This window comes from Ptychodera flava, chromosome 6 (assembly GCF_041260155.1).
Source record: "Ptychodera flava strain L36383 chromosome 6, AS_Pfla_20210202, whole genome shotgun sequence".
In the NCBI taxonomy this organism is placed as follows: domain Eukaryota; kingdom Metazoa; phylum Hemichordata; class Enteropneusta; family Ptychoderidae; genus Ptychodera; species Ptychodera flava.
This window is the reverse complement of record NC_091933.1, coordinates 19,291,565-19,308,401: the sequence shown is the minus strand read 5'-3', so window position 1 is coordinate 19,308,401 and position 16,837 is coordinate 19,291,565.

The window sequence follows — 16,837 nt, the reverse complement described above, 5'->3', positions numbered from 1 at the left end:
ATTTTGTTAAACTTCTACGTAACCTGAAATCTGAAATATCTCTTAAATATTACCAAACTTGGTCTTGAAGATTCTATAAGTGCGCAGTTTGTTACCACTTCCATTCTTCCTTGAATCATTGAAAAGGGTTCTCTTCCAAGTTTCTAAGTATTGATTTTCATACTCATGTTTTAACTTTTTACATAACTGAGAATAAGAATTTACTCTAAATTCACTGAAAACACGACTGTGATTGTAACTTCCCAAAACGTGATGAACAAATTTTGCCCATGGAGAATTGATTTGTACATTTTCTCTAAGTGCATTTTTCAAAATATGGTCTCCTGGTAAATTATTTAATCTACACCAATATCTTACCACAGATATATTGAGCTTAATTTTACAAGGTAATCTGCCTAGCTCAGACCTAATACCCTCAAAAGGGGTGCGTTTACTTACTCCTAAAATAAACCTGAGATATGATATACAAAGACTTTCAAGGCAGTTATCAACACTTGTAATTTCTGTCCCCCATATTTCAGAACAATATGAAAGAATTGGGACAATCAAACAATCAAAAAGTTTTAAACACAGCTTTGGATTCAGCATTTTTTCACACAATATAGACTTTTAATGCTGAATAAAGCTTTCATAGCCTTATTTTTAAGATTAATCATATTTTGTTCGAACTTTCCATTAGGTGTAAAAACAACACCAACATATGTGTACTGATTCACTGCTTCAATCACACTTTTCTCAATAAAAATTGCCGGTTCTTTATGAAACGGTTACCTCTATTAAATATCATTGTTTTTGTCTTATTGATATTGATTGAAAGGCCCCATATTTTACTGTAAGCATGCAACTTATCTAAACAATTTTGTAAACCATCAGCTGATTTTGACATAAGTATCAAATCATCTGCATATAATATACAATTTAACTTCTGGTCTCCAATTTCGATAGGAGAATCAGAAATACCACCAAACTCGTGTGGAAGATCATTTAAGAAAATATTAAATAATGTTGGTGACATATTGCAACCTTGTTTCACGCCATATGAGGAAATAAACCCATCTGAAATACCACTGGACAGTTTCATTTTGTACTGAGTATCATCATACATAGACTTAACAACATTGTAAAAGCTACCAGATATACCCAACCTCTGCATTTTAAAAAGAGGCCTTTTCTCCAAACACTATCAAATGCTTTTCTAAATTCTACAAATGCCACATAAAGATTGTTTGATGAATTTTTCAATCTTTTCATGGAGAACATCTCATCAATAGCAGTCTTTAACAGAAAAACACAGTCTGATGTACGTCTGTTTTTTCGAAAACCAAACTGGAAGTTAGAAAAAAGATTATTATCCTCAAGATACTTAATAAGCCTCCTATTCATCACTGATGTAAAAGTTTTGAGAAACAACTTGAAAGAGCAATTGCTCTATAATTGTTCGGATCACGCACACTTATCCCCTGACTTGTGAAGTGGAACTAATAAAGTGGATTTCCAAACTGCTGGAAAATTGCCGCTTTCTAAAATGTGATAAATAACTTAAGAATGCTACTTATACAAAGACTCATGAGAGAAAATGCCGAGAGAGTTTGACCGTTGACCTCGCTGTTAATTTTATGCAGGAAATTACAATAACAATGCTTGGTCGAATGACGCAGTGCCTTGAGGGTGGATCACCAGTGGTATATGGGGAGGAGTACCTTCCCGATGGTGATAAGTGGTGCAGATTACCGTCGCCTAGGTGACTGGCGTATACGCGTGCCAAAAGACACCTATGGTTGATTTCCTGTTGACCAGTCGGATGGCAGAGTTGCAAATACCTGGACTGAACCATTTGGTTTTTTGTGGGTGTCGGTGGTACTTTGACAATATAAGTAAAAATGCACATATATTGAGTTTATTGTCTTGTTTATGAGCGGCCAGTATTTCCAACAGCATAAATTATGTGCATTTGCCCTTGAAGGAATAAATAATTTTCGAATAAAACATCGCGAATGTAACTACATTCCTTACGCTCGACGTACACTTAAGTGCCCCAAAGAACCATGAAATCGCCCGACTTTCGATTGAAGAGATGAGTTTTGCCAAACCGTGTATACAGAAAAAGTGGCAGATGACTTTATTTTTAGAATCATAGACAGTATAGCGAGATGTAAAAAATGTGAAACAGGCTCCCCACCTAACTATCCTAAATGTTTTTGTGTCGAGTTTGTGTTTGATTCGTTTCGAAAATGTGTTCCTACATTCTTATCCGATTGTTTGTGTTAATGAAATGTTTGTTTCGCTTTGGATATTTGTAGAGAAGTTTGGATTAGTGTGTACGGTAATGTTTTGTTTGTGTGGGGAAAGCTTATGGCGAGACGCAGCCGGACCTATGTTGTTACAAAAGTTGATAGAGTCGCCCTTTGACGCTTGCGTTTCGAAACCCGAGTATGGTTTCTCATCAGTCGCAGTGTAGATTCTTTCCTTAGTTTGTGTTTGTGAAAATTTATTTTAATGCATTTTAGTGGTCTTGCTTTCCGATTAGCGAGGCAAGTATATTAATTTTGGTCACGTTGTGAGTCCGTTTGGTGGTTCGGTTTGTTTGTTCTATATTTCTTTACTTCGGTAAATTTTGTTTTGACTGGTGTGTCTTTTAGATTTTTGCGGAGGTTTGTGAATTTTTAGGCAATAAGTACCACTGCGGGGTACGGATTTATGTTTATTGGATCAAGATACTTACAAGTATCCTGGTTGATGTGCTTGTTCTCGTACATTTTAATTAATAGTTCATTTACTTTGTTTACTGTTTGTTCTGGCTTGTTGTGTATAATACTGAGTGTTACGTAATTGCCTTCGCATTCGAGTACGTAATCGTTTGTGTTGACAATAACGAAAAACCGACCCTTGTCGAAGGGTTATTTTCCCAAAATTTGTCCAATGTTTGCAAGCTGGTTTATCGCGATTCTTTTGGCACGCGACATGTTTTGTTTCCTTGTTTGAAAGGGTATCTCTAGAAGTGCGAGTTTAGCAGCTTCAGATAGCTTTCAAGTTTTTGTTTTTTTGTTGTTCGTGGAGTCCAATTTGACTTTCTTTGAATTGGTGTTGTTGCGATTGTTTGTGTCTCACGATGTAGCGTAGTCACATTATACGACTTTATTTGTTGAAATCCTGAGGTGGTTTTATTCTGTTTGGTTTTGTTGGTGTCCGAATGAATTTTAAGGCTTTTGCCTAGTACTATTTTTCGGAGTTTCATAGTTTGAGCGATGATAGGTTGTTGTTGAATTTCATGTTGTTGTCGGCTTTTCTTTGGAAATAGCTGATTTATTTCCACGGCCATGTTTTCTGTTACGTTACTGTGATTGTTTATTTGTATTTGATGTTGTGTTTCAGTTGTTTGTTATGTGTACGATTTTTGTTATTTCTTTTAAGTGTTTGTGTGTTCTATGTCATCTTATCGTATTTTTTGGTAGTTCCCTTTTTGGAGTATTTGGTGGCCCTGAAAAGGCCGCTTGGTATGGGTTTTTGTTAGCGCTTGGCGCGTTTGTTTTGGCGATAAGCCTAGCTTTTTATGCTTCTTTTCGCCGATTCGATGTGCTTGGTGAGTAGGTGTTTGCCGCCTTCTTGTCACTGTTGTGTGCTTACATGGACAGTCTGCATAGCCCTTGAATGTGGTCTCGATTTTGATCAAACTTACAATTTAGGAGTATATATCAAAACTGATAAATGATTTATGTGATTACTGTAGCTATAGATAGGCTACATTCAGGACGGGCAGCGACGGGCAGTAATTAGTAGGCAAAACAGGTGGTTTTCACCGTGGGCAGAACTCGGTGCAATGATACTGAACATTAATAGTAAGCCTGTCACCTTGAAGGTAATGCTGTAGGTGAAACAAGGACACACGATGGTACAAACAACACCACAAGTGAAACGTACACACAGAAATACACGCGTTCCTACGTTGTGCCACCCGGGCCACGCGATTAAAATATGACTGATACTGCTGGATAGTGTTAATTGGGTCGGTAAACAGTCAATTAATAGTTTAATTGACTACCTGGGTGATTGGCAGGTCGTGTCCAACGACGCATATGCAAAGCAGGCCAAAAGACAAAAGCCCCCAAAGTTATTGACAGCTGGCCAGGGGTCACCATGAATACGTAATGAAGCTTCACTACGCAGAAACTGCGTAGTCAAGCCCTTCTTAACCGGTCAAACTCTCTCGGCATTTTCCGGCATGTATTACTGACTTTAATCATTCCATTTATAACTGAGTCTTCTCCTGGCGCTCTATGATTTTTTAATTTTTTTATAGCAAGCAATAACTCATTGTGTTTTATTGGCATATTAAGATACGTATTCAATCTCTTTATTTTTCAAGATCATTAGTTCATGTGAAATACCATTTTCATTGACAGTTGTTGATGAATTGTAAAGTGACTTAAAATATTTTACCCAGTCCTTACAATGTATAGCCTCATCTACAGATGCCCCTGATTTGGAACGAAGATTCTTCAAAATATTCCAATACTCAGTTGAGTTATTATTTGTTGATTCTAATCTGTCTATTAAACATCTGCTATACTGCTTTTTATTAAATTTCAGAAGTTTTCTATATTTTTTCCTCAAGCTGAAATAATTGCATCTTAAAAAATAATCATCGGGATTCTTATCAAAGGCTTTCATAGCGATCTTTAGCTCTTTGCGTAAATTATTACAATCTTGGTCAAACCACTGATTTCTTTTCTTCTTTTTTCCAGGATTGCTGTACTTAATTTTTAAACTTTCTCGGGCTCCTTTAGAAAAAATTTTAGTTAACGTGATAGCTGCTGAGTTCGTATCAACAAGACCTTCATTATATTTCAAAAACTTATCAAATGTATTTGTAAAATCTGAACTTTAATACGGTACGCGCGCGATCTGCAGAAACACGGAGGCAGACCGTACATGTTTTGCAGGGTGGACGTGGGAGCTCTTCGATTTGAGTTGTTTTCTGAATGTTCGTAGTACCCGGTAGTATTAAACCGACAAAATAACAAAAACTATGGTAGTAAAAAGTTAAAATTGTTTGGCATATTCAACTGTGAAGAGAATGCGTATGCAGTCCGGGTTATGTCCATATAGAGGATAGTAGGGTAGAGCCAATGGCGTACCGTTTATCAGGTATATGTAATGAAATTAAGGCAAGAACCAATCACGTACTGTATATGTAACAAGGGTCAAAGGTTACGTTGGTTCACTTTGTTCAGATCGCGATATGACCTGACAGATCCACCGATCGAGTGAGACTGTTGGCTACCCGGAAGTATCTTAGCTCAGTCGATAGGCGACGTTCTACCGTGTTAAAAATTGTAAGATTTCTTCAGGAATAGTTTTCTGAGTTTCTTAACCCTTGACTATATTCGACAAAGAGTTATTGGACGTTTTTCGTTCTCTTTTCCAGCTTTGGTTAACTTCTCGGCGATTGATCCGGCGCACGTTTTTCTGAGCGAAGGGTCGATCGTACCGGGAAATGCATGGTGATCGAAAAAATCGTGCTCCATCGTGCTCCGATGACCGACTAAAACAGTTGACCCATCTTTGCAAAGCTTGAAACATTCTCCATACTGCAGATGGCAAGGTTAAATTGAAATTTGACCAAAAGTAGGCGATATTTGGCGACAAATAACTTACTGTAGATTTACAAGGGTCAAATGCTGATTTCTAGGAGCCGTACCCGGCCAGGAAATTCATCCAAATAAGTGATTTTCAATGTACTAACCACTTGTGTCGGTCACCATCTCGGCCGCACTGAACATTGTGCGTAACGTCTACATCTAAAAACTACCCAGTGCTAAAAATAAAGGGCGAAATCAAGCCGAAAAGTTCCAAACTCGTTGCAATGTACGAGCCAAGGTTTGCATGGTTAATTATTCATGACGTTAGCGGCGGCAGGTTCGCTGATTGGTCAATCGTAATATCCTCTCTATGGACATAACCCGGACTGGTATGCAATCATATTGCTTTGTTGCGAGTGGCAGACTTCTCCTGGCCGAGTCCCACTGCACTGGCCGAGTTGGTCGGCACCATCGGCGCTGGCGATGGCCGAGTTCGCAACTGCCCGACTTCTCCAGTTACCCAATGGAATATTGGTAGCCAATGCCTACGAGGACTACCGCGAAATTGTAACCCAAGCATCAAATATAAATATAACATAAGTTGGATTGACAACAGTAAAATATGTGATATTGTGCAATCTTTGGGCCTAAACAATTTGTAAACGTGAGCAAGGCGTCAGCGGAATGCAACACGTTCCTCACTTTTAAGCGGCCATCTTGTCTTCTGATGGCGGGACGGTGTACGACTTACGAGGCCAAAGCAGTGATTTGCAGGGCATGAACAAGAATAAAACTAAGTTAGGGGGCTTAAATAATGATTAGACTGTCTAACTATGTAAAATATTCACAAGAATCAGCTGTGCATGTAGTTGCGGCTGAAAAGTAGGCCTATGTTTAGCGAGCCATAGATCGACAATACACACATAGCACCAAAAGTAAGCCGTAGAAGTTGATAAAAATTCATAGGCACAAACTTAACTGCTTTATATGACCATAGAAACGTCTCTGACATCGTTTGTTGGAAAAAATGGGCTGAAATTGCCCCCAAAAACAGGAAAAATCACACTAACGGTCAAGTAGAACAGCGCCCTCATCACTTCCATTTGAACGAAATTCTAATATAAATATGCAAATAGGGGTATCTCCGCTCAAGCTGGGTAGTGAGCGCGTGGCGTGACAGCGATGTCGCGCGCGCGCGACGACCGTTGGCATGGCAACTCTAAAGGTAAACTAACAAAATGGCGTCCCCTCTCCGCGTGAGCTCCGTGCCGTACGACGATCGAAATCAGGATAGATTTAAAGCTGAGCACAGTTTTTGATTGGTTACAGTTGTAATAGCATATTTCACCTTAAAATGTTCCTTCTGTATGACGATTTTTGTATCCCGGTGTCTTTCTTCTTGGGTTTCATTGAGATATGGACGACTTGCAGCGATGTCGCTCGTGATGTCGACAGCTTCGTCGTATACTTTACGAATGAAGCCTGTTCACATAAACATTCTGATATTTATGCGCAAGGCGTAATAAATAAAGCCTCAAAATTTAAGGTTTTTCGTTCTATTAGTAAAAATTCCCTAAAATTATGGGCATTGGTATATGATAAATCGGTTATTACCCAATACCGCCTGTTCCTTGTGTCGTATCAGCATTCGTGTCATTTGTGCTGTGTCAGACAGCAAACAAATTTTGAGACTTTACTTTATTACGCCTTGCGCATAAATATCAGAATGTACATGTGAACAGGCTTCATTCATAAAGTAGCCTATACGACGAAGCTGTCAACATCACGAGCGACATCGCTGCAAGTCGTCCATATCGCAATGAAACCCAAGAAGAAAGACACCGGGATACAAAAATCGTCATACAGGAGGAACTTTTTAAGGTGCAATGTAACCGATCAAAAACTGTGCTCAGCTTTAAATCTATCCTGATTTCGATCGTCGTACGGCACGGAGCTCGCGCGGAGAGGGGACGCCATTTTGTTAGTTTACACTGAGAGTTGCCATGTCAACAGTCGTCGCGCGCGCGACATCGCTGTCACGCCACGCGCTCACTACCTGTTCGGGGAGACCATGCACAGTGCCGACGCCGTGCCAACGGCAGAATGTTCGCTAGAACTTGACCAAAAAAATACCGTGGCAAAACATTTCAAGACTCAACATGTTATTTCCGTATTTTGCAACCAGTAATACCCGTCTTCCCCGAAGCCCTTCAAGTTTTTACGTCGGCGACGTCGCTTCGCAGGCGGGGAGCGGCAGCCATTTTGTTGTTTACGTTGTTTACCAACAAACTGCTAATGTAGTTCGGGAAAGCTCTAAAACTGATGACGTTCATCGTGCTATCTCGACGTTTTATACCGTGAAATATCACGGCTGATATTTTACGGTGAACGTCACTAGGATGCAACAATATAGGCATGGGTAGGCCTATAGGATAAGACACAGGAACAGGCGATATTGGGTAATAACCTCTAAATATATATATATATATATATATATATATATATATATATATATATATATATATATATATATATATATATATGTATACATACGCACATATCACACACATACACATATATAATATATATGTATATATTCATATTCATATATTCATATATATATATATATATATATACATATACATATATATATATATATATATATATATATATATATATATATTATATATAATTTATATATATATTTATATATGAAATATGAATGCTTGTTTATCTCTTCTCGGAGGGGTAGCGTGCTCAATGCAGGATTGCAGAGAGAGAGAGAGAGAGAGAGAGAGAAGAGAGAGAGAGAGAGAGAGAGAGAGAGAGAGAGAGAGAGAGAGAGAGAGAGAGAGAGAGAGACAGACAGACAGACAGACAGACAGAGACAGAGACAGAGAATGAAGGAGAGAAGTAAAATTGCCAAAAAATTGCAAAACCAGTAAATAAACGACAACACTTATTAACTTGTCATATGAGTTTCATTTATGTCGGCATAGCACAACCTAAACATGTCGACTAACTTTAACATAAGCTCATAACCAGGTTAAAGCATAGACCCATTTTAAGGGGTCTATGGTTAAAGACGTAAGTATGCCATGTTGCCATACTTAAAACTCGCCGCCTCTTGAGTTACAAGACAAAGGATCGCTGAACCTCTCAAATGAAATGTCAAAATAGCTGACATATCTAGACTTGTACTCTATCGTTTACGATTAGTGACATCCGTTTTATTCAGGTCAAGTCGTTCAGTCTGTACTAACAAATAATCTAGAACGCCTCCGACGCGTTTTCTCTGACGTAAGCGTGACTTACGTATAAGGTGTTTACGCTCTGTCTCTGATCGGCTTGTGACAAAGTTAGATGCGTGGTGCACCGAATGATAAACGCATTTGGGTCCTGCGACTTGCTCGTTGGTCCCGACTGAGTCGCTAACGCTGCTCTCTCAGTCCCGTTTGCTCTATGAAAGATCACGCGTGTTCAGAGCTTTCCGTATTTTCAGTTAATTTGCCATTCGAGGCAAGACAGACATGAAAAAATCATCAAAATTAGACAGTAACATCATCCATCTACTTCGGACAACCACCCTACATTAAGATAAAACAAAGAAAACCTTTAACACAAATAGTTAGCCACTTGACAAAATGGAACAGTCACGACTGTTCAGTGATGTTAAAACAGTCAGCCAACGTTGAAATGATCATATTATAAAATTTAATTAACTGTAAAGGCAATGATATTCTTTATCATAAAGAGTTCATCTACCTTCAAAGTACTTGTTTGTAAAATGATATCTTCATATATCTTTATTTTATTGGCCTGGTTTCATGTCATCGCCAGCATTTTGCAAAAGCTGCAGCAACAGTCGCTGAATTTGCGGAAGGAGACTTCCGACTAAAGCGTTGGATCTAACGAGATCAATTCAATCCAGAAGATACTTTTGCATTGTGTATTCATTTCCAAACTATGATTGTGTCGACCAATTCTTCTTAACATTTTAAACTCGCTTTAAGTATTTCAGAATCCACGTTCGCCAAGAATACTGTTAACTGTCACAATCCAGTGAGACTTAAGGTAGTATGCGCCTCAGAGCGAGCGAAAGTGAAAGACTTAAACTTTTGCTCAAACTTTCCTCAAGGAATATTTCAATCATTCTCCTTCAAAATCAATAAAAATCGGGGGGTCATCGTGCAAATTTTGGTTCTAGAGAAACAAATTTCCCAAGATTTACTGATATTTGAAATTCAAAACGGCCGCCATCCCTGACTTAACTCTATGGAGAAAAATAAAGTTTCCGATTTTCGAAAAACTAAGACGGTGAAAAGTTTTCTTACACATAGAGCTTTAAAATGAACCCCCATAAGTGGTAGATCAGAAAAGAATTGAAAAAGTTTTAGAGTCCGAATATCTGTCCCCGAGGCGCATTCTACCTTAAGTGATATTATTGTATCCCACGGTATTAAAAATCTTAACATAATACATGATAGTATGGTCGTTTGAATGTTCTTCTTTTCAGGACACAATCAATGCCGTGACTGCTCAAATCACCACAAGTCGCAGAGGAAAAGATTAATTGTCCTTCGACAGTCCTAGATTACACTCCTATGTAACAGAATCAGTGTGATAAGTACCTCAAAATTTACTCTGGACACCAACAGGGAGATGAATCCGTTTGGCCCTTGCTAGACTCCAAGTAAGTGCTTTTTAGTCTGGCTGGTTTGTTTTATAATGATTTCTATAAATCTACCTCTGTAGGTGAAAGTTGAGCACCAATATATACACCCTCTACAATCTCCATCAAACCATTACCAAGAGTAGCCATTCTATGCTTTTATTTCCATGGAGCGAAATGCGATTTAGATTTTACATTGTGTGTTCAATATAAAGGACTGGTCGATTCCGATAATAACCTTTGGGCACCTCTTCCCTGAGGTAGAATCGCTCAAAGAAGTTTGGAATCTATAACTTACAGAGATTTTTCGAAGCTTATGGAGTAAATAAAGTTTTCACTGGCTTAGTTCTGTGAAAATCAACTATTTGTCCACCCCTCAATGGTGTTAACACAGATATAGAGGCCGTTTTAAAATTCAACTGCCGGTAAACATTGATTAATTCGTTTCTCTAGTACACTGTCCCCACTGAGATTTTGCACAGCGATCTCAGATTTTTATTTGAAAGGAAAGGGTTAAACTTTCCTAACGGAAAGTTTGAGCAAAAGTTAAAATCTTTCAGTTTTGAGGCCAGAACTACCCCACAGCTAAACTACCAGTGACTTGAATTGTACTTTCCATCATTTTGTACAAATTGTACGTTGTCGGCAAGTCTCATGGCTCGTATATCAAATACTTTAGGGGAAAAAAAAGAAATGATACTTTTGATATAGAGCGGAAATAATGTAAATATTCTCGACAGTAACAGATAATGGCCCATTAATTTTGCAAGCACGATTTTTAACATCATGGACAATAAAGAATGTAAAAGTAATTAATTTTCAAAGGTATAGTCGCTACGAGGATATAAAAATCACCAAACATCGATATAAACCTTTATTTTTACTGTTAATAGCAATTGTAAAGTTACTGAGAGTTGCAAACAACTAGTGTGAGAATGTTGGCGCTAATTTTGGGAACAAGCAAATTTAAGATGTTTCCGTCGTCCAAGCATCGTTGTACAAGTTATACATGGCATTCAATACCATTCTAGATATGTGGCTTATTAGCTTTTACGAGAGGGGAGCTCTGTCTGTTAAATCAAAAGCTTTTTATGGTCAATAAAGCACAGTAAACTCTCTTGTGACGAAACAAACAAACAAATCAATGATACAAATTTAGTACAACGATATGATCAATCGTGCCCTTGCCTTTATAAACCCGAGCAGTGTTCTCTGCCAATAACACTCATACTTCAATGTACCAACTTGGGTTAGCATTGTGGACAGGTGTGAAGCGATTTTTTTCAAAAAAACCCTGAAAAATTAAGTGATGATTTATCTTGATGTGAAACATCACAGTTAGACGATCATGATCACTCGACAAAGCAAGCTATAGCACAGGACTTGATATTATCTCCCACATTGACTTGCCCCATGTCGACTCCAATAGCTCAAGATGAGGACGGGCTCTATTTAATGCGTACAAGTCCTTAATAACTTGGGGAAAAACCTAATTGCATTGCCAAGATCTTATAATGAATTTTCCTAGAGGCTGAGATGTGACATGACATTTTAATTCAACCCATTGTCTGAAAGATCTCTCGTCCGTGCACGTTTGGATTCCGGCAAGATGATTCTTCAAACCCATCACTCTCGAGGGGCGCAGTTTCACCTGATCAATATTTCACAAACCATTAAGCTGCCTTTCTTCAAAATTTAGTTTTCATGTTACATTAACTTTTTTTCTCTTTGTTGTGTACGATGATGCAGGACGTGCTGAATTGCTCATCTCATCAAGCAGTCTGACAGATCCTGATGTCTAGTGCGGTGATGTCCCCGCGCAGGTGTCGTGTGGCCCTTCTTTCTGAAGATGACTGGATTGTATGATAGATCCGTTGGGAAGCTGAACGAGTGAGACTCGTACGGAGGAAATGATTAACGTGACCCTCTGAGTTTCCACAGTAGTCAGACCTAATGCCTACATGACTGCAACCCCATTTTTGTAACGATTCATATCACACGCTTTTTCGATTTTGCAGCCTGCTGGAAATTTAGTCGGCGGACCACAGAGGCGATGTTGCCATTACAGTAACTGCCCATTCTTGCTTTATGATCTGGTAAAATGTTTTTTTTTTCTAGCCATAACTTCAAGGTGTAAACATGTAGATTCTTTTCTCCAGTAATCGTTGAACTTTTTTTTCAAACAAACAAACTTGTATGAGTGTCAGGGCAATGACCTGAAATGATCAAGTTAAGTTAGTGAACGTCTTCCATGCGTTTTTACTCCGTGTCGAAGGAGAGTTAGCTATCATCAAAATATTTGGTTGACCTTTTCATCTTAAGAGCACTTCAGTTTAAGTGGCTGTTCAGAAACAAATGTCATTTGCCCGTGTTGATGGAAAGGCAGTTTCTTATAGGCGTTTTTATTCATTTCAATATGTCACTAAGTGCGTTTTCTGTTTATACCTTCCAGTCATAGTTTTGAATGAAACTATTAAAACCAACAATTTCACGCACAAACACTTGGACCCGATCCCCGCGGCACCGCTAAAACATTTTATTAAAAATATTCTGAATTCGATGCAGATGATAAAGTCTCTCCGAAGTTAGGGCAAAGGTAAGTTGTATAGTTAGAGACATGTTGGCATACACTGCATTGGATTCACCTTCATGTAGAATCGCGTTCTTACATTCATGTGGCTATAAGCCGACGGGTCATTGTATCAACCTTACCACTATCAGTTATCGTTCATCTGCTATTTACACTGAGTCTGGTGTACCCATGGGAACAAATCGTAGCCTCATTTCCGAGGCAAAGGTCTTCTTTGGATTAATTTATTGATTAATATCGTCAGAAAATTAATGCGCACACACGTGTCGGCGACCCGGTCACCGTATATGTCTTTCAGGGAACCTAGACGTTGTACAACTGCCCACTGAGCATAATTTTCTTATCAATTTCCAGAGCGGAAATCAGACTTTGTTTTAAAGTTAAATTGGTGCCCAGTGATTCCTCGTTTCCTACATTCTCACGATCTGATTGGTCTGCACAGGAAAATATTCTCAACTAAATGCGATTTTAATCCCCCTTCAGCCTGAATGCGTGAAAATAGACCCTTACATAGTTTTAAAAAAGCTCTGAGACAGCTTTGCTTCTAGGAGAAAGAGATATAACTCGCTCTGTCTTGATAAAATTGATATTTCAAATCAAACGAGTGGTTGGTCGATCTGTCTTCTCTCTAAAGGTCACTAATGAATATAAACCAAATGCGCCGAGAGTGGTTTCCAGCCTAGGGGGAGAGACTTCGATACTCAATATTACAACGCTTGACAGGATGCAAGCTATTACCAGATTTGTTTATTGTATCCTGTTTCCTACAAATGACCTGCGATGTGTGTAGGAAGTTGTGAGTGATTGAAAGATTCCGCTGTGGTAATTAGAGTAGGACAATAAAAAGAATGTGCAGTTGACTCTCCTTCCGGTGGCCAGTAATCTTTTAAGTTTTAAGGACTGTGTTTGATATTCTGAAATATTTTTCATTTTTCTCATAAATCACGCGAATGAGTTTTAATGTAACAACCCGTGGTGTGATGTAATGAGCTGGTCGTGTTGTCGATTTCCCAATCTTTATATGTTGCCTTTCTCGTAAACATTATTATTGTAGACCCCTGTACTGGAGCTCGATTAACCTTTTTATGTACTGTTTAGCATTTTAGGCTGTTTGTAAAATACAATATTTTTGTTCTCTACTCAATCTAATCGAAATACATCAAGCGTTGTCAACACGACCTGTATGAATGTGACGTCAGATGCAATTGTCTACAACTGTTGTTTAGCCAATGTCAACATGACAATGCGTATTGTCCACAATACAAGAATGATACTTACCTTTTCAGCATGTCTTAAGGAGAAAAGACAAAATATATTACTTTTTTTTCTAAAAAATATGCTCGAAAGTTACAACTTGAAAAAATAAAGTACTACTATGGCCATTGGTCTTGCAGGACATCAATGCCGTAGCCCAGAGTGCGGGGAAATTCAAAATAAGTCTAGACATGTCATAATTTATCTCATTTTAATATTTTACATATGCATGGCAGCACCTTACTGTATCTGTGTATATCCATGCCTGCGCGACTGTTTCAGCCTGTGGAGTGTTGACGTAATTAGTGAGGAATCTGACGACACCAGACATGAGCAGTGATGTAAGTTTCATAGGAAAGGCACTGTATGAAATGTACATGGGATCTTCTTGAACTGACAACGGAGAGTAGTACACCAGTGTACTTCAGTATGGAGCATTGTGCGACGGGGGTATTAACTTAGGTTATCTCGTTTTCTCCATACTTTTGCCTAAGTTTCCCCTTGCTTTCTGAAAAAAATAAAGCAAGTGATCCCAAGCAATAAATAAGGGAACAACAAACCGATGAACTTTAAGCGAAGCATATCGCAGGTTTTATCAGAGCTATTCGGGGTCACTACATTCTGTTGAATATGGTACTGGGGCTGTTAGAGGACTTGTGATAGAGGAACAATGCAATTTTTGCTAAATGATAATATTTGCACAAATAGATCAGACGTCTTGAAGTAACATGAAAGAGTGAAAATGAACGTAAGACAAGTGTAACCATAGACCCTGGGTCTATGGTGTAACGTTGTACAGCCATAAAAGTATCCCCAAATAGTTTCAATCGGGTTTATCTAAAACGTGAAATACGCGACAGTAGATATACTGCACTAGGTACAATGTGCACCATCGGTAATGAGTTATTATAATTACATCTACATGCATATGGAGTACTCATAAATGAATACTTTTAAGGCGCGTTTAAAGGGAGGCGGTCGTCAAAGGTTGCCAGGGACCCCTACGACCGATGTAAACACTGTATCTAGGGTAAGTTGGCCATTGTTGAAAGTTAATTAAAAACATGTTTGTTAACAATTAATATTGTAAAATTTCAGTGTTTCAGCTATGTTGACGTGATGCATCTAGATATCCTGCATGAAATGCATTGTTTGTAAATAAGAAAGTCGCACATGCGCAGTTCCGACGACCGCTCCCTTTAAAGCTACAGATGTAGTCTGAACAGAATAGTGCATTAAAGTGTGTCGTTGTAGTTGCTCATAGAAAGTACATTCCCACACACTGTCAACACAAATTTAATGCACTGAAGCTCAGCAGCAAAGTTAAGCTCAGTTGTCACGTCCTCTTAAATTGTCATTTCTTTTCTCGTTTAGTCTGGTTTATTGGCTGTATGACTTTGTAACTGAGGCATAGATTGGTTCTCTCGGTGACGTGTGTTTGTTTAGCTGTGTGGGCCGTGGCTGCTGCCGGTTTACGTACATAAGATGTACATTCGTGGACAATTTCGCTTAACTACTGATCAAACATTGCCGATTTGTAATAAAAGAGCGCGTCGATAAGGAGGTGCTGGCACTTAGCGCGCACGGCCCAGATATTAATTTCGGAAAGCCGAAAATGTGCATTTCGGGTTTGATAATTGGTTGCAAAGCCAATCACTCGGTACATTTTGGGAAAATCAGTAATTTTGTATGATTTAGCACATCCATAAGTAGCCCTCTATTTAAGGACATTAAACTGACACACTCACACTTTCCCTTCGAGTTTTATATAACGTGTTTTATTCAACACCATCATGTGGATGTTATTTGAAAGAATTTACGCAACGAGGTCGGCATCGATCGCATACACCACGTGATCACCCTGGCGCCTGCGAGAGCACTTTCGCTAGATTTATCATGTCAGTAGCTTAGGGCGTCTGTCCACAGAATATGTTTTGTGTCATTTCACTTCTGTTATAGAGGAAGCAAGATGGGACAAGGGACCCCTACGTTGAGAAAATTGGACTCATTAAACTTAGAGGAATAGGGTTTTGCCAATAGTTATGCGAACAAAAAAACTCACCCCTGCAGTCAATTATGTGACAGTAGCTACCTTGCAAACAAGTCACGTTCGATATCATCGTCTGTAAGAAATGATGTAGCGGGTATGCGTGCCAGCATATGGGTGAACTGTCACTGAGCGGCGACACGTTAATTGCCTGTGCGTATAAGAGACATTGGGCAGTGAAACCTGACAGGGCAATTTCAGAACTGTGTATTAAAATATTGGACAGTGGTTCTGAAGATAATTATTTCGTTTATTGATAGGGTTCTTGACTTCTGTCATGTTCTCCCTGTTGACAATGATTTTTTTCTCCTCTAACAGGCTGAATGCTTCCGTGTTTTTAAATATTTGACTATCTATTCATCCTCACACTGGGCTTCTTGTCATGCTAGCTCATGAAGCAGAGACTTCGCTCCATGTCCAATCCTTACCAGCATCCACTCTCTTTGCAATTGTTCCTCGATCCCTATGGCGGCATTTGCTGCACGCAGCCCTTCTAGGAGCTTTTAAAGCCCCTGACTCGCCTTAACTCACACAAAGATGTACACATAAAAGCAAGAGAGAGTGAACATTCATTGGATGCAAATTTTGCCACGTGCGTAACCAATTAGCGTTGAAGCAAACTAACCCCCAACGGTGTTGCTAACGAGTTGGACGTTGATGTAGACATTATGATTTGTATTGTGGGGGATTATGAT